General features: G+C 42.4%; 1 pseudogene; it reads left to right on the forward strand.

Annotated features, from left to right (window-relative positions):
* Positions 1 to 3,349: 3,349 nt before the first annotated feature.
* LOC143956179 (U5 spliceosomal RNA) lies at positions 3,350 to 3,399 on the forward strand (annotated as a pseudogene).
* Positions 3,400 to 19,972: the final 16,573 nt, after the last annotated feature.

The raw sequence follows: 19,972 nt of genomic DNA on the forward strand, positions 1-19,972 counted from the left end.
GTAGGCTCAGCTGCCTATTTTGCAGTGCTATACAGTGGATATGCTTTGCTGCTTCTTCACACAATGCAAGTCTATAGGACTCACTAAAACAATGCTCAAGCGCCCTTTAGTGGGGTAATCTGCAGATCTCTATATTTTACACAACTCAAAATGTATGCTCACCAAAATAAAGGAAGTTGGTATTTATAAAGCGGTTAAACGTTGTATTAGAATCACATGCTAATCACACATCACATGCTAATCACACTGGTTGCCTGAGCTGCCAGCAGGGTTCAGACTAAATTTCAGCTGTTCAGGAGGTTCAGCAAATGGCCAAATTAAATGGGCATGTGGACGCATTGAACCTCCAGCTGCATTGGGAAGAGAAACCTTTATCAGAAGCAAAGGTATTACTGCTGCTAAATGTGACCAATTCCTGCTCAGGGCATCGAGTTGTTAGCGATCCAGCAAATGCCAGCATTCTAACAACCAGTGATATATACTTGCCCAGCCATTTAGCTATCAGCCAGAGATTCCAGATTGACAGAGGAATGTAAACAAATGGGCAAGGATACCGTAAAGATGATGTGGGTTACCCCCCCAAATCCATACCAGACCTTTATTTGAGTATGTAGATCAGAAGTGCAGGAAAAAGGGGGGATAAGCGTGTGACCCTACATTCTTGAACCATACCAGGCCACATGTCCTTAATAAAGTCATGTGTCAGTGACGCAACGCATCAGGAGGAGTCGGGTGATGTCATGGCCGAGGGCCAGAAGTCTGTGATTGCTTCAGTGTTCTGTTTGTTTGTGACCCCTTAGGCTTTGCCTATGCTGGATGTCTTAATTTTTAACTGTAAGTTACTACATTATTTGTCAGTAAATTAAATTTGGGTACTACACCATTAGGAGTTTTTATTACCTTCTATACATACGGGCAGATCGGACCGATCATCTGTGAGATTTTTTTTCCTATTTAATACTTTACATGTTTATGTAGCGCCGGGCTCCTGAAGAGCACACACTATGTTTTTGTCAATTTAGTTTTCCTAAGACCCTAGTTGGGTTTTAGGGTTAATTTCAGTAAATTATGGTCTCAGTATCAGTTTGGCTGGACGGTGCTATGTTCTGCCTGGTCATAGGTTTGTGCATCACCTTTGGCAGGCATTGGAACGCAGTCTGGTTGGACATATTGGGTACCAATCTCTCTTTCGGAGCCAATCAGTGGGTCCATTGTCTCGCTGTGTATTCCGGGAGAGGGTACTTAAGGTGCTGAGATCACGTGATTTGAGGTTCTGGTCCAGAAGTATGTTCTGACTCCCTGGTCCTGGTCCTCCTGACCAGCCCCCAGAGGCCCTCATGGCCTGGGGTGCGGATCCATCCATTTCCGAGTCTCAGGGGTAGCTAGCCTGAGGCACAGTAACAGGAAGGAGGGTTTCAAGGTGGTCCGGTGCTGTCTCAGGTTTGGAGAGGCCCAGCAACTGAAAACGCAACCAGGGGAGGACTCTTCAGAAGAGGGCCATGCATGAGGCTGGCTGATCGGTAAGAGCCTGGAAGCTGAGCTGAAAGGACACCAAGTGAATCCACATTCTCATGGTATCGCCGGACCGGCTGCAAGATACTGGTACCATAAGAGAGTTCCTAATTTCATCCTTCAGTTACAACTAAGTTTCTGTGAGAGACTTTATGTTGTATTTTAAAGTTCTACAATCAAGTCTGTGGCAGAGACTTTGCTATACTTAAATCACCAGTCGGTTGCTAAATTCACCAAAAAGGGATTTATCCAATAGTTTAAATATCCAGTTGTGAATGGCTATTCCCTGAATCCCCTAGAGAGAGACATTTCAAGTGTCAGCAGTTCCAAGAGTACCTGAGCTTTACTACCCATACCCTCTATTCCCTACTGAGAGACTGTGTTCTGTTCAGAGTTTTGCAAATGAAAATTCCTAAAGGGATTCAAGTGTCGGTCTCTACAGTTTATTGGGCTATCAACCTTGGGAAACCCCTAGACGAGCACGAGGTGGAGAAGGTAAGCCCAGCAAAACCAACCGCTCCTTCGGGGGTCAGCGCTACATTTATTATTATGTGAGCACTGTTTTATATGGGTTTAGTACCTTTCTACCCATTGTGATATATATTTTCTATGTATGTGGGGACACTACAGGGATTGGCAGCTTTATCTTTTTTTGAAGATATATTGGTTTATAACATGACCAGTGTAGCCTAAATGTTCCCTTTTTCCCCATAACTCAATTACCCCCCATAGTTCACCTGCCCATTACCTTTACCCGATTAACAGATGAGACCACACCTTTCTTTGGAGTAAAATGGCCACAACAGCCTTTATTAACAACTTAGTAGTACTCCAAAAAAAAAAAAAAAAAAAAATATATATATATATATATATATATATATATATATAATAAATAAAGATATATATACAACATTAACATAACAAACCATAACCTGCCCATTCTGGTGATCTCTGACGGTGACCCATAACTCCACCAAACACCAAAGTCACTGCGGTACCCATTTATAACTTTTCCAGGCCTCCACCTGTAACCAGTCGGAGACAACCTCCCGCAGTAACACATACCAGTATTCCATCCACCGTTCCGGAATACAACGGAGGGGCCGATACTATTGATGAGCCCCCCACACCTTCAGATCACCTCTGATTTACCGCCAACCGTCAAAGACCACCAGGAACACCGCCCCACTCTGAAGACCTAATTTTGCTGTAATGACGACCTTCAAACGACACCTGAAAGAAACAAAAAAGAGCAAAAATACCACACCAAAAACACCACACCTTATATAGGGAGGGTGGGAAAAACTGCCTCCTCTTCCTGATTCTCTCCACAGACTGACTACCGCTCCTCCCCTTCCCTTTTATAAGGCTCCTCCCCTTCCTCCACAAGTTAACCTGAGAGCCAGCCTCCTAACTCCCACTCTTCCTTTGCAGATCCATTAACGCCTGGTGTCCCTTAGTCACCACTGTCATGCCCGGCCCTCCATTAACCCTTGCAGCATCATTCCGTGCCTCTCTTTTAGGAAGTAAGATTGTTTGGGAGTCAGGACCCCACCCAAGACTCACCAAGGGAGAAAGGCAAGTGGACTATCTCGGTACAAGTAAAGAAAATATACATCAAAAATACAAAGCAAATTAAAACCAAATTAACAAAGTTTATTCATACAAAATATAGAAAGAATACACATAGGAGCTAAAAAGCTACACAGATGACATGGTGTTTTGACTAGTTTTGAGGGTTCACCGCTTCTTCAGGAAATACATCCATGCCTCAGTGCATGCAAGGCATTAGAAACTCATAATTGTTCCTCTCCACTGAAATCTTTACTCTGGTTACTCTTCAGATCGAATAAATCTTTCGCCTTTTACAAAAGATTTCCGTGAAGAAATCTTATTACTTGTACCGTGATAGTCTGCTCGCCCCTCTGCCTTGGTGAGTCTTGGGTGGGGTCCTGACTCCCAAACATTCTTTCTCAATTGATTCAGATGATGGTACATATATAACTGTTTGCACATTATTATTAACTTGTTTATGAGGCCTATTCAATTTGTTCACATTTAGGAAGTACTCCAAATATATTTTATATTTTATAATTATTATTGGTTTTCACTCTGATTAGTGCACGTGATTATTATATTTACACATAGGTTGCATATTTATCATATTTGTTTACACTTGGTAGCACATTGTTTTTTTTATCTCTTTATTTATACTAGGTCACATGCCCCCAACATGTAGAGGGTGTCTTGATAGGGAGGATGTTGATAAGAACAAGGGCCTCCTCCCCACAACCTTGGCCTGGTGGCTGTGAGGGTCTGTGAGTGGGGGCTTATTAGAATTTGGAAGCGTCCTTTATAAATAAGGGGCCCCCAGATACTGCCCCCCCACATGTAAACAAGTAAGGGGTACATAGTACTCTTAGGCCGCGTACACACGGGCGGATTGTCTGCCCAACTTAGTCTGCTGAACCGCGTTTCAGCGGACAATCCGCTCGTGTGCGGGCTTCAGCTGACTTTTTCAACGGACAATCTGACGGACTTAGTCTTTCTGAATTTCCGTAATTCTGTCCGTCCAAACTTGGTTTTGTCCGTCCAAACTTGGTTTCAGCGGACAGTCCGCTCGTGTGTAGGCAAGTTGGACGGACTAAGTATGGTGCATGCTCAGAAAGGATTTACACGGCCGAAGGTTGCATTGCAGTGTATTGGACGTCGTTTTTCTAGTCCCGTCGTACGTGCTGTACACGTCATCGTGCAAGTTTTCAGCGGACTGTCTGTTCATCGTGTGTGGTCAAGTCCGTTCATTCAAAATTTGGACGGACTGTCTGTCGGATTGTCTGACGAACTTAGTTGGGCAGACAATCCGCCCGTGTGTACGCGGCCTTACTCATTCACAAGAAAATTAAATAGTAAATACACAAGCACTTTTTGCAAGTCCTTTAATAAAAAATAAAAACCCTAAAAACACCCCACAATGTAAATTTATCATCAATCATGTTGTCCAGCAATGAAGATTCACCTCACTCACGATGAACAACATCGGTTGACTTTCTGAAAAAAAAACAACCTACTGAAATGATATGCTCTTGACAACAGTTTACTGCGACTGACATCTCTCGGCCCCTGCTGCTAAATTTAATCAAAGGGGTGGGATATCCCAGTGATGCCATTGACTAAATATGGGAGTGTGTGGGTTCCTCTAATAACATTTACGCCAGACCCTCATCTAGGATACATCAGAATCCCCGACCATTTACAAACCAAAGAATGCACCAGGGAACTGTCATTTACTGGAAATGTACACTGCATTTTTTGTACATATCAGTTTTACTGTAGTAAGTTGTATACATTATACAGATGCACCACTTCGCTAACAGATTATGACATCCCTGGGCATGATATTTAAAGGAAGTTTGCATGTTTTATGTTGCTTAACATGTTTGTATTATTAAATTCACTGCTCCCCACCAAAAGGAATTTTAAAAAGTTTTTTTTTTCTTTTGTACATGTTCCCAAGGGCAGTGCTCAGCTGCCCATGCCTTATGTTTGACATTCCCTAGCATATTAGCTTATAAAATGTCCATTACTGTTTTTCGAACACTCAGCTTCCATTGGCTGTAATAGGAAGCAGACTTGACACGTAAGCTTTCATTAACCACTTGAGATCCGCACTATAGTCAAATGACGGCTACAGCGCGGATCTCGAATGCCGGGACTACGTCTATTGACGTAGTCCCCTTTAATGGTTCCCCGCGCGCTCCCGGGAGCGCGCATCGGGGGAAAATTTGTGTTGGCCGTGTCCCCTGGACACAGCCAATCACAGATCGCTGTAAACGGCCAATCACAGCGGCCGTTTACAGCGCGATCGCCGCCTCCAATGGGTGATGATCTCAAATGTAGACAAATGAGATCATCACCCATTGCCGAATCTGTCTCCTCACACAGAGATAGCGTGTGAGGAGAGAGATTCCGTGAGTTAAAAAAAATGTGTTTTTGTGCCATCTGTGCCAGCCAGTGCCCATCTCTACCCTGCCAGTGCTCATCTCTACCCTGCCAGTGCTCATCTCTACCCCTCTTGTGCCCACCTGTGCCCACCTGTGGCCACCTGTACCCACCTGTGCCCACCTGTGCCATCTGTGCACCATCTGTGCACCATCTGTGCAACGTCAGTGCCCATCTGTGCACCGCCAGTGCCCGTCAGTACCCGCCAGTGCCCATCTGTGCACCGCCAGTGCCCGCCAGTGCCCGCCAGTGCCAATCAGTGCCCATCTGTACCAATCGGTGCCCATCTGTGCCACCTCAGAAGTGCCCATCTGTGCCGCCTCAGCAGTGCCCATCTGTGCCGCCTCAGTGCCCATCTGTGCCGCCTCAGCAGTGCCCATCTGTGCCGCCTCAGCAGTGCCCATCTGTGCCCATCTGCTGCCTCATCAGTGCACATCTGTGCAATAATTCTGCACATCTGTGCAATAAATCAGTGCACATCTGTGCCAGCCCATCAGTGCCCACCTGTGCCGACTCAGCAGTGCCCATCTGTGCCGACTCAGCAGTGCCCATCTGTGCCAACTCAGCAGTGCCCATCTGTGCCACCTTAGCAGTGCCCATCTGTGCCACCTTAGCAGTGCCCATCTGTGCCCATCTGCCGCCTCATCAGTGCACATCTGTGCAATAAATCTGCACATCTGTGCAATAAATCAGTGCACATCTGTGCCGACCCATCAGTGCCCATTTGTGCCGCCTCAACAGCGCCCATCTGTGCCACCTCAAAAGCACCCATCTGTGCCACCTCAAAAGCGCCCATCTGTGCCACCTCAAAAGCGCCCATCTGTGCCACCTAAACAGTGCACATCTGTACAATCAGTACACATCTGTGCCGACTCATCAGTGCCCATCTGTGCCACCTCTGTGCTGCTTCAACAGTACACATCTGTACCACCTCATCAGTGCACATCTGTGCCATCAATCAGTGCACATCAGTGCCACCTCATCAGTGCCCATCAGTGCAGGCTTAACCAGCAACCATGGCTAAACGAGTCTTTTCCGCCGAGGAGGCGTACCAAATTCTTTCCACGGCCGACGAGAGCAACGGGGAGCTCTCCTCTTCAGATTCCTTTTCAGATTCGGATTCTGAAGCCGACATAAATTATGAGCCAGTCCTCAGCAGTGAAACACTGACTGATTCCGAGGAGGAAGATATCCGGCCCATCAAACGAAGGCGTTCTAGTGAGGCAGTGCCGTCCACCAGCACCGAAGTGCCGTCCACCAGCACCGCAGTGCTGTCCACCAGCACCGCAGTGCCCCGGCAAGAAAGGCCAAGTACCAGTGGGGTGTCATCTCAGCCCCAAAGGGTTAGGAGCCATGCCGGCCTTCCCTATGCCCTTCAGAACCCCTTGTGGCTTCCTCCTAATTCAGGAGAGGCCAATGTTCCCCCTTTCACTGCCCAGCCAGGAGTCCAGGTGGACACGGAGAATTTTACCCCAATAGATTTTTTTAATTTAATTTTTACGGAGGATATGTTGTCGTCAATTGTGGCCCAGTGCAACCTGTATGCACAACAATTTATTTTGAAAAATCCGACATCTTATTATGCCCGTCCCTACGAATGGAGAGACCTAACGGTGGAGGAGTTCAAGGTTTTTTTAGGCCTCACATTTAACATGGGACTCAACAAAAATAATCAATTGCGTACCTATTGGTCAACCCACCCCCTCCACCACACACTGCTCTTCTCCGCGGTAATGCCCAGAACCAGGTATCAGATAATCCTGAGGTTCTTACATTTCAGCGAAAAAATTCCCAGTGCCTTCCACGAAATGATCCAAATTACGACAGGCTTTACAAAATTCGACCAATACTTAATTATTTTTCAGAAACATTCCCCAAATTGTTTACCCAGGACCAACACATATGTGTGGATGAGTCCCTTATTAAATTTAGCGGCAGGCTTAAAATTAAGCAATTTATGCCCAGCAAAAGGGCCCGCTATGGGGTGAAGGTCTACAAATTATGCAACCGAGCCACAGGGTACACATATTCATTCATAGTGTACGAAGGGAAGGACACCCAGCTGCAGCCCCCTAATTGTCCGGACTACTTGGGATCCAGCGGGAAAGTTGTTTGGGACCTCATATACCCCCTATTGGATAAAGGCTACCACCTGTATGTAGATAACTTCTACACATCTCTGCCCCTGTTCCACAACCTTCACCGGAAGAAGACGCCAGCATGTGGCACCGTAAAAAGGAATCGGAAGGGCTTTCCTCAAAGTCTTGTGAATTAGAAGCTGCGAAAAGGAGAAACCGCAAGTCTGAGAAACAAGGAGGTTCTGGCAGTGACGTGGAGGGACAGAAGGGATGTGTATATGTTGTCTTCTATCCACAATGATACTTTCGTGGAAATCCCCAGAAGGAATGGCCCCGTAAAAAAAACCAAAATGCATTTATGAATACAATTTGTTCATGGGGGGAGTCGACTTCAACAGCCAAATGATGGAACCATATCTTGTCACAAGACGGACTTACCATTGGTACAAAAAAGTAGCAATTTATTTTTTTCAATTGGCCATTTACAATTCCTATGTCATTTACCGCAACTCCACCCAAAACCCCAAATGTTTCTTTGGCTACCAGGAGGAAGTTTTCACTGCCCTTATTTTCCCAAACGGCCCACCAGAAAATATCCGATCAGATGTTATTAGTCGACTCTCCGAGCGGCACTTTCCCGATAAAATCCCTCCCAAACCAACAGGCCAAAGACGTCAAAAAAGATGTAAGGTGTGTACCAGAGCAGGAGTCAGAAGAGACACATCTTATTATTGTGCACAATGTCCTTCCCAACCAGGCCTCTGCATAGGCGACTGTTATCGGCGTTACCATACTTCAATAAATTTTTAGTGAAGTATGGTAAACATAATCCTCAGTTCCTGCCTTCATACACCTTCACACCCCTTATGCCACTGCCTGCTCTGTAACTGACCCTGGCTTGTTATTTGACCACTCTTATGCCTGCCGATTCTGTACATACCGCTGCCTGATCTGGAACTGACCCTGGACTGTTATTCGACCATGTTTCTGCCTAACGATTCTGTACATACCTCTGCCTGATCTGGAACTGACCCTGGACTGTTATTCGACCATGCTTCTTTCTAACGATTCTGTACATATCTCTGCCTGATCTGGAACTGACCTTGGACTGTTTGACCATGATATTTGCCTGCCTCTTGGACTGATCTTGTATTCTGCAACTGGACTAGTGGGATTCAACACGGGGTCTCACATATGTGAGGGGCTCCAGTATAGTTTTTCTGGAAGAAGAAAACAATTTTCTTTGTTTTCTTATTCCTAGATTAGGGTCTGGAGACTCGGAGGCTTCAAAGAGATTTGGGAGGGAGAAGCCTTTACCCCTATCCCCATTCTGTCCTGAACGAGGCTCTACTTCTGTCTGCTGCCTGTAGGACTTACTGCCGTCATGCCACACTGACCACACCACAAGGACCTGCCTACTACCAGGACCAATATTTTTGGCACTGCTGACATCTCTGCACTGACCCTGGACTGTAATATGGACAGTATCCCTGCCTGCTGCCTGAAAAACTGTTCGCTGTTGCTGACCAAGTCCCTGCCTGCTGCCTGGACCAGTGATATCCTCCTGTGGACAACTGCGCTTCTAAAACCACAGGTAATCTTTTCTTTACCCTTTGCTCAGCATAATGTATTTGGGGGTGTAATTCTTGGTATGTGCAGGCTATGTGTCCCTGGAACGCCGACGGTGTTCCTTGCATGTTGCGCCTCTGTATGTGGCCAGGCTGTGTAAACGTCTCACACATGTGGTATTGCAATACTCAGGAGGAGTAGTAGAATGTATTTTGGGGTGTTATTTTTGCTATGTAAATGCTATGCGTTGGAAATATCTTATAAACGGACAACTTTGTGTAAAAAAAATGCGTTTTCATTTTTTTCCACATTTTCCAAAAACTTCTGGAAAAAAAATGAACCATTGAAAACACTCATTATGCCTCATAGATTATACGTTGGGGTGTTAGCTTTCCAAAATGGGGTCATTTTCTGGACGTTTCCACTGCCCTGGTGTTCCAGGGCCTTCAAAACTGTAATAGGTGGTTGAGAAATGAAATGTGTAATTTATGCTCCTAGAATGCCTGAAGGTGCTACTTCAAAATTAGGCCTCTGTATGTGGTCAGGCTGTATAAAAGTCTCACACATGTGGTATCGTTATACTCAGGAGGAGTAGGAGAATGTATTTTGGGGTGCCATTTTTGCTATGTAAATGCTATGTGTTGGAAATATCTTATAAACCGACAACTTTGTGTAAAAAAAAATGCGTTTTCATTTTCTTCCACATTTTCCAAAAACTTCTGGAAAAAAATGAACCATTGAAAAGACTCATTATGCCTCAAAGATTATACGTTGGGGTGTTAGCTTTCCAAAATGGGGTAATTTTCTGGACGTTTCCATTGCCCTGGTGTTCCAGGGCCTTCAAAACTGTAATAGGTGGTTGAGAAATGAAATGTGTAATTTATGCTCCTAGAATGCCTGAAGGTGCTACTTCAAAATTAGGCCTCTGTATGTGGTCAGGCTGTGTAAAAGTCTCACACATGGGGTATCGTTATACTCAGGAGGAGTAGGAGTATGTATTTTGGGGTGTTATTTGTGGTATGCACATTCCGTGTGGGAGAAATAAGCTATTACAATGAAAATTTTGTGAAAAAAAAAAAATCTTAATTTTGCAAAGAATTGTGGGAAAAAATGACAACTTAAAATAACTCACCATGCCTCTTACTAAATACATTGGAATGTCTACTTTCCAAAAAATGGTCATTTGGGGGGCATTTGTACTTTCCTGGCTTGTTAGGGTCTCAAGAATGGAGATAGGCCTTAGTACATCAGATGTGATCTTTTTTTGCAAATCTTTATGATTTGCACCATAGCTTGTAGACTCTATACATTTCACACAGCTCATATAATATGCAATAATTTGGGTTATTTTTACCAAAGATGTGTAGTAGTATAAATTGTGGCCAAAATTTATGAAGAAAAATTGCTAATTTGCTAAATTTTATCACAGAAACAAAGAAAAATTCATTTTTTTTTCAAAATTTTCGGTCTTTTTTCATTTATAGCGCAGAAAATAAAAAACCGAGAGGTGATCAAATACCACCAAAAGAAAGCTCTATTGGTATGAAGAAAAGGACAAAAAAATCATTTGGTTACAGTGTTGCATGACTGAGTAATTGTCATTTAAAATGTGAGAGCACTGAAAGCTGAAAATTGGTCTGGGACTGAGGGGGGTTTAAGTGCCCAGTAAGCAAGTGGTTAAAGGGGTTGTAAAGTCTCATGGTTTTCCAACTGCATTCTATGCATTAAAGTGAAAAACCTTCTTTGCTACAGCTGCCCCAGAGCCCCTTCCCCCTTTACCTGAAACCATCTGTTCCAGCAATGTGCATGAGCCCAGCGGCTCCAGCCGCTTTCTCTGTTCTCATTGAATAGATTGATAGCAGCAGGAGTCAATGGCTCCTGCTGCTGTCAATCAAACTCAGTGACCCAGGAGTGGGGGGGGGGCAACTCCAAGTCTTGCTGTCTGTGTCAATGGACACAGCAGAGGGACTGGGGAGCGGAACCACACGGGTGCTCCGTGGGGGCACCCAATGAAAAGAAGGAGCCAGGAGCTCCAGAAGAGGAGGATCGGGGCTGCTCTGGGCAAAACCCTTGCACACAGCAGGTAAGTATAACATGTTTGTTATTTTTATTTAAAAAAAAATGCAAACCTTTAAATCATCTTTAAAACTGAATTCTGGGAAAAGCAAATATTTTCAAAATAACAGGAGTCGTGTGCTTTTGTATTTCCAGATTTCTGCAATAATCCAGTGTGAAACTCTGCCTTTGTACAGGAGCTTCATGTGATAAAGACCTGTCCTTCTTCTTGTGCAGAGTGACTGGTCTCATCTCCGCCCCTTCCTCTAGTTTTCTGCAGAAGCTTGTAGAGGGTGGAGCCTGCTGGGTACATCCCACAGCTCTGGCTCTCTGCGCAAGCTGTGAACAGCACAGGGATGATGTCACTCCTACTTTTTTAAGGTAATATTTAAGATTATAAAGGCATTTGTTTGCACACAAAATGGATTTATACTCTTTGTGATATTCGTGAAATAGATGTAGATTACATTTTTTTGTGCCTGGAGTTCAGCTTTAAGTTTGAAAATGTATTTATAATCCAAACCTCAGGCATTCAGCTCATCACTAACAGCGACCATAATATCGTGCACAGCTTTATAGCACTTTCAGTAAATTGCCTTATAAATGCACAGCTGCTATAAAGGCTTTCATTTAAAGTGTCATGGACAAAGGCTAACTTTTACAAGCAGGAGCCAAGTAATGACAGCACCTGTTCTAAAACTGCGAAAAAAGCCCTGTCTGCCACATACAGGTACCTCTTATAATGTTGTAGCACCTCTAATACAATTGACCTCTCTGTATCCTACTATGTCACTAACAAGGTTATCATTCGGTCTAACATATGCTGTGACAACAGAAAAGCTGCTGTTCAAATCTGATCTCATGTTGATCCCAGTCTAGCAAGTGCCGTCACCTCTTTTCTTCCTTGGAATTGACATTTTATTGCAGCCGAGTAAAACTGTAACCTGAAATAGAACGAATATATCAAGGACAAACAAGTCTTATTTTGCTTAAAACTGATTGGCAGCGGAAAGGTTAATCAATACATAGAAATAGGATCTGCATCACTAGCAAAGATTGCTCACACAATCTGATTTATGGCCAGTACACAAGATCCGAATATCAGACAAAACCGCTCGTCCGAGGAAGGATCGTACAATTTTCGGATCGGGTGTACATTACTTTCGACAGCCAATCACGACCGTTCATCCCATCTTATTCGATCGGGCTTGCACAATAATTTTCCTCCTACGATTCCAGATCATACGATTTTCGGTTAGTCAGTATAGTTGTCGTCCGAAAATTCAATGCAAATACATTACAACACATGACATCACTTCCGTTTTTTTTTTCTGCCGTACGAGAATTTTCGGGACTTTATTTAGCTATTCAATTTCTACTTGCGACTATTAAGCGGAAGTGGTCGTATGATCGGTCGTACTATATTCAGATCGTGTGTATGGGCCATAAGTCTAGTAGGATATACTGCTGGAAAAGCTTAGATAACTTTTATTTCAGATTATTTGAAATATGGTTAATTTTATAATCTTTTGAATAGAATGTTGTTCCATATAACTTGTGTTCTATATTCTAGCTTCTTTTAGGCTATAGGAAGCTTAACCACTTGTGCCCCCCGGAAGGATTTACCCCCTTCCTGACCAGAGCACTTTTTGTGATACGGCACTGCGCCACTTTAACTGACAATTACACGGACGTGCGACGTGGCACCCAAACAAAATCGACATGCTTTTTTTCCCACAAATAGAGCTTTTCTCCACGTTTTTTTATTTTTTTTTGCACTATAAACAAAAAAAGAGTGACAATTTTGAAAAAAAAAAGCAATATTTTTAACTTTTTGCTATAATAAATATCCCCAAAAAATAAGTTTCTTTCTCAGTTTAGGCCAATATGTATTCTTCTACATATTTTTGGTAAAAATTGCAATAAGCGTACAGTGGTGTGAAAAAGTGTTTGCCCCCTTCCTCATTTCCTGTTCCTTTGCATGTTTGTCACACTTAAGTGTTTCAGAAAAATCAAACCAATTTAAACAATAGTCAAGGACAACACAAGTAAACACAAAATGCAATTTGTAAATGAAGGTGTTTATTATTAAAGGTGAAAAAAAATCCAAACCATCATGGCCCTGTCTGAAAAAGTGATTGCCCCCTAAACCTAATAACTGGTTGGGCCACCCTTAGCAGCAACAACTGCAACCAAGCGTTTGCGATAACGTGCAATGAGGCTTTTACAGCGTCCTGGAGGTATTTTGGCCCACTCATCTTTGCAGAATTGTCCTAATTCAGTTACATTAGAGGGTTTTCGAGCGTGAACGGCCTTTTTAAGGTCATACCACAACATCTCAATAGGATTCAGGTCAGGACTTTGGCTAGGCCACTCCAAAGTCTTCATTTTGTTTTTCTTCAGCCATTCGGTGGTGGACTTGCTGGTGTGTTTAGGATCATTGTCCTGCTGCAGAACCCAAGTTCGTTTCAGCTTGAGTACACGAACAGATAGTCGGACATTCTCCTTCAGGATCTCTTGGTAGACAGCAGAATTCATAGTTCCTTTTATCACGGCAAGTCTTCCAGGTCCTGAAGCAGCAAAACAGCCCCAGACCATCACACTACCACCACCATATTTTACTGTTGGTATAATGTTCTTTTTATGAAATGCAGTGTTCCTTCTACGCCAGATATACTTGGACACACACCTTCCAAAGAGTTCCACTTTTGTCTCATCGGTCCACAGAATGTTGTCCCAAAAGTCTTGGGGATCATCAAGATGTGTTGTGGAGAAATTGAGACGAGCTTTGATGTTCTTTTTGCTCAGCAGTGGTTTTCTCCTTGGAACTCTGCCATGCAGGCCATTTTTGCCCAGTCTTTTCCTGATGGTGGAGGCATGAACGCTGACCTAAACTGAGGCAAGTGAGGCCTGCAGTTCCTTGGACGTTGTTGTGGGGTCTTTTGTGACCTCTTGGATGAGTCGTCGCTGCGCTCTTGGGGTAATTTTGGGCGGCCGGCCACTCCTGGGAAGGTTCACCACTGTTCCATGTCTTCCATGTCTTCGCCATTTGTGGATAATGGCTCTCACTGTGGTTCGCTGGATTCCCAAAGCTTTGGAAATGGCTTTATAACCCTTTCCAGACTGATAGATCTCAATTACTTTCTTTCTCAATTATTCCTGAATTTCTTTGGGTCTCGGCATGATGTGTAGCTTTTAAGGATCTTCTGGTGGACCTTACTGTGTCAAGCAGCTCCTATTTAAGTGATGCCTTGATTGTGAACAGGTGTGGCAATAATCAGGCCTGGGTGTGGCTAGAGAAATTGAACTCAGGTGTGGACAACCACAGTTATAGTATGTTTTAACAAGGGGGGCAATCACTTTTTCACACAGGGCCATGATGGTTTGGATTTTTTTTCACCTTTAATAATAAACACCTTCATTTACAAATTGCATTTTGTGTTTACTTGTGTTGTCCTTGACTATTGTTTAAATTGGTTTGATGTTCCGAAACACTTAAGTGTGACAAACATGCAAAGGAACAGGAAATGAGGAAGGGGGCAAACACTTTTTCACACCACTGTATATTGACTGGTTTGTGCAAAAGTTATAGCATCTACAAAATAGGGGATAGATTTATGGCATTTTTATTATTATTATTTTTTATTAGTAATGGTGGCGATCTGCGATTTTTATTGTGACTGCGACATTATGGACACATCGGACACTTTTGACACTATTTTGGGACCATTGTCATTTATACAGCGATCAGTGCTATAAAAATGCACTGATTACTATGTAAATGGCACTGGCAGGGAAGGGGTTAAACACTAGGGGGGCGATCAAGGGGTAAAGCGTGTCCTATGGAGTGATTCTAACTCTGGGGGGCTGAATGCTGCGATTTAAAGGGGACGTACCTGTACGCCTATTTGTCCAGCCATGCCATTGTGCTGACGTATATCGTCGTGCGCTGATCGGCATGTGGTTGAAGGATCCATCTAACCAAAATTCTTATTTAGATGACTGTATGAGGTCTATTTCTTTGCTACATGTTACACGTTGCACCCTATATACTGTATAGATGTCACATGGTGCAAAAGGTGAAGTTAGCCTTTAATCCAACATGGTTACCAGAACACAATATGTTTCACATTAGTGGTCCTTTAACTCATGAGAATTAAAGGGGAATGTTGTACGTGTAGCACTACCTATGTAGGAGCCGATAAGTAGATTGCCCAGATCATTTTCTCAGTAGCAAACACACATTGGGGTTTGCAAAATCTGGTGCAGCTGTGCATGGTAGCCAATCAGCTTCTAACTTCAGGTTAAGCTTTATCAAAAAAAAACTGAAAGCCGTTTGGTTCCTATGCAGAGCTGCGCTAGATTTTGCACTTTCCACGTTTAGTAAATCAAACCCCCCCCCCCCCCCCCAGTTTCAATGCCTCTTCAGGCCCATTAATCAGTCTAGGGGGTATGTTTTTTTCTGATGCTCTAAGAAGAACTTGAACTTGGATTGGTTGGGAGTAGGATACTCCAGTAGCCCTTAGCAACAAATTTAACCTACACATTATTGTGTATCAAAGATGAACACAGCTTTGCCTGTTTTTATTAAAGTGTAAAATATTTTTATTTTTGGATAAAGTGAGAAGGATTAAAACTCCTGATTTTTTTATTGTTATCTGTGCTCCATTAAGGAGATTCACCCTTCTATTTGTCATGTTTAGCGTTATCATTGAAAAGTGAAAGTAAAATAAAATTTTACATTTTGGGTTGACATCAGAACAGGAATAGAGGAGAAATCTCCCAATGGGGACACTAGTTCTGGTGACCTTCTGGATTCTCTCACTTTGGAAGTATTTAGTTTCACATCCTGTTTTGGCTATGTGACAGGAAGTGAAGGGAAATCTCCTCTATGCAACGTCACAATTCACCTTGAGTTCAAAGTATGCTTTTTGAATGGTTTTAGATAGAATCGATTCAGTTCGCATTGTGCGCTATACAAGTATTTCATTCATTCATTCATTCATTGAAGGGAAGGGTTTGGCATTCTGTTTCCAGTTCTTTATATCTGTGATCCTGTAAAAGTGGCATTAAATCCACATCAATAAAATCCTACTTCAGTACATGCTGTCTAACATTATGTTCATGCTCACTAAGTCCCAATGGGATTTTTCTCTGAATTCTTCCAAAAAAACTGGTTGATCCTACTGTTCACTGTTCCTCCCTCCTTGTCTGTGTCCTCACTGCAGCTTGAGATTGTGCAGACCAGCCATTGCCACCTCTACTGGGCATGCTCCAGTTTCAGTTCCCTTCTAAGCTGTTAATTTCCTCCTTTTTCTTATCTGTGCTGTCCACATGACTATAGACACACATGTGGGCGTATACACTCAGCTCGGAATACATTACAGAATACATGACAGCCCACTCCATCCCTTATTTGGTTGATGTAGGCTTCACCACCCCTGTAATTCTAAGCACATATATACAGGCTGAAGGGATGTGAAACAGGCTGTGATTGGCAGAACCTTCCCCAAGATAGCCCATATTATGTTTTTGCACAAAATAATAAACATTTGAGTTTAAATACATATATTTAAATGATGGTTTAAAATATTTATTTTATATTAATTATGTATATTTCCTTTGTATTTCGAAGGCTGTTTTTTTAAACATGTGACTGGCAGCAGAAGACAAGAAGCTCCTGATGTTTCCCAGATGGGGTGGGAAAGAGCTGGTTCCCATGACAGCTGTATATAGAATATGAAAAAAGGTACATAGATTTTTTTCACTAAAATGAATACCGTGTCATCCTCCATATACAGTGTACTTAAAAAAAAGAAGGGATAATGCAACTTAAACAGCTTTACATCTAACTCTTACTTCTCTGTATCTAAAATGATGAAAAAGCATGAAAAAGATTTTTGTTTTAAAGGTAATCTGTAGGAAATCAAGGTGATTTAATGTTTTTAACCTTTCCTATACAGAAGGCAATTTGGGACAAGATTTATTCCACTCATACTGTATATTTCTGTATTTGGCTATATAGAATTAATTATAAAAATCTCACTTTCTGGTGCATAGCAAGCTAGCTGTCAGTACAGGGAAAATAATAATAAATATCAAGTGTTATTTTAACTACTGCTTTCAAATGAGTTCCTGTGCTGAATTCATAGACACAACAAGTCCCAAAGAACCCTTATTTGGCTTCTAGATAAGCATGGAGTTACTTAAAGGGCCTTTTTAAGCATTAGTGGGTAAAAAATATCAAATTCATAAAAATGTAAATCTGGCTGCATCAGGTTAATCATTAAAAAAACAAAAGGTTTGGCAATAAATACATCTGTTCTGTTACAGATAATGAATAGAAATGAGAATGTACATCTGGACAATTCTGCACAATCATTATCTGACTGTAGATTAATGAAGCAAATATTAACTTATTAGCTCCCTAATTTGCATAAAAGTTCAATCGCTGAAATGCAAATCAATCAAGAAACTCATTAAAAAATGAGCCTAATAAAAGGTAACCATTAAAATTGCTGCTAGTGGTTGGGCAATGTTCTCTAGATATTGACAGTATAACCCTATTAAATATCTCTAGTTATTCACCCTTCACTTCGTATGGTGTGAAAACAGGGCTGGAATTATCATTAGTGGGCATTCAGCATTTGATTAAATGCCTCTAATCTGCATCGAAGGAACAAATTTAATATAAGACACTTGTGGGTCATAGTTATGCCAGCTCCTTCAACTATCCTTTTTTTTTCTCAGTTTCACGACTCCCTCAAGAAGCTTCCACTAATTCAGTTCATATTGTAGTCACAGGAGCACAGCAGTGCCAGATACATAGTTACGCTCTGTAACGGAACGTCCCCCACACTCCGCTTGAGTGTTTCCGTCAGTATACCACTTCTTAAGTCCTGGAACACGAGTCCAATGAATCTGGTTGTAGGAACCCCCAAGAAGCAGACAACACCAGTCTTGGAGTACATCAGGAATAGCCTTTTATTTGAGATCTCACACACATATATACAGCAGGATGACTAAAACCTAACCTAATTAACATGAGCTAATTATGTAATCATTGACCCAGACTAGTTGACTGAGAGATAAGACTTTACAGGGTAAGACTTTACTTCTCTTAGCTCACTGACTGAATATTCAATGCACATTACCATAAACATCAACACAGAGTTAATTAGCACAAACAACAATGGGTGGAATACTCTTAGAATCTGTGGTAAGCCAGACAAGACTCATTTACATTATAGAGGATAACAGACAGGTGAGTGGAGTTGATGACATTACCATCTAACAGTATGAGTCCCAACAGTATGAATCAGCCACTATTCTTATATGGCAAATAAAGGGTTCCCAGAGTCTGCGTGTCTTGGGGGGACATGGACCTGAATCCAAAGTAACACCTCCTCCCAGGTCCCCAGACATACAGCTCACAAAGAGCACCGTTCTCCCAAATGCCAGGGCCCATAAACGGTGGGCTAGAGGCTGCCATTCAGTCCCCTCCAAAAGCCTCTGTCCCGGTGAGTCTGTTGCACATACTTTGCTGTTTTACAACTAGTCACAGGTTGTCCTTAACATCTGTTGGTGACCTGCATGGGGATTTATACTGGTAAAAGAAGTTCGGAAGCTTCTTTGATGAGGGAACTTTGTCAAGGGAAGCAGGAGAGGGAATGTGCAGGCAGGATTAAAGCTTATATGTAACAAAACTTTTTTATTTTTTTATTTTGGATAGAATAGGACATAGTTTGTAGTTTTTTTTTTTTTTGCTGTCCATGTCCTTCTGGGTAGATTTCCCTTTACCTCCCATCCTGAAGGCACAACATCAAATGGAATGAAATCTCAGCAACTTTAGGCAAATTCCACTCTTTGCAGCTGTCACTGGAACTTCATCCACTCTGGAAGATTTACCCTCAACCCTTTCTCTGATAACAGTTCTCGAATTTTGGATTTTTCATCACTTTCTGTTTCGGCGACAGTAGTCATCAGAACAAATAGTAGGGTGAATCCCTCCAATGAGGGTCAGGGATACGCAAAAAAAAAAAGGTTTTGCCTTTACATACATCTTATTTTTACCATGAAGAAAGGGAGGTTTCCTGATATAGATGTTGACCCTGTTAAGCAGTAGGCTGTCGGAGAAATGCTTGGTTATGCATAACAGATATACCTAACTTTGCACGTGTCTGGTCAAGACAGCAAGTGATGGGAAATCTCTCCAGTAGGGATACAGACAAAAAAACACTATTTTTAATCAACTTGAGAAGGGTCCTGGTGACAACCACACCTTTCATTTCATTTTTAGGCATCGCAGGGTCAGGAAGTTAGAAAATATTGCCGTAAAGGGGTCACAGACAAAAATAAAAGCATAACACTTAATCAAACCATAGTGTAAAGACTTGGGTGGTTAGTGCATGGCTCAACTGTGGTACTATGTAGAACCAATTAGGAAGAAGAAAGCCAGCATGCCAGATGTACAGTTTACATGCTGTTTTTCTTCTACTGTCATATAAATAAAAGCCTGCCAGAAATTTCACCTTGACTCTCCAGAAAAAAATTGGATAGATTTGAGAATTAAATGCTATTAGCGTCCTCATTTTATGAAATGAGGACATTGAAGTACGCTAATGAATAACTTTTATAAAACTCTGGGGGGTGGACAAAAGGAACCCCATGAAGGTGATATCAATCTAAAAGAAAGAAGAAAAGGTGGAACTGAAGGACAAACTTTTAAAGTGTTTCCTTAATCTGTGAAAGTCCGGAGT

The sequence above is a fragment of the Lithobates pipiens genome, unplaced genomic scaffold (assembly GCF_037356315.1).
Source record: "Lithobates pipiens isolate NorthernLeopardFrog02 unplaced genomic scaffold, aLitPip1_a1.2 Scaffold_10, whole genome shotgun sequence".
Lineage (NCBI taxonomy): Eukaryota > Metazoa > Chordata > Amphibia > Anura > Ranidae > Lithobates > Lithobates pipiens.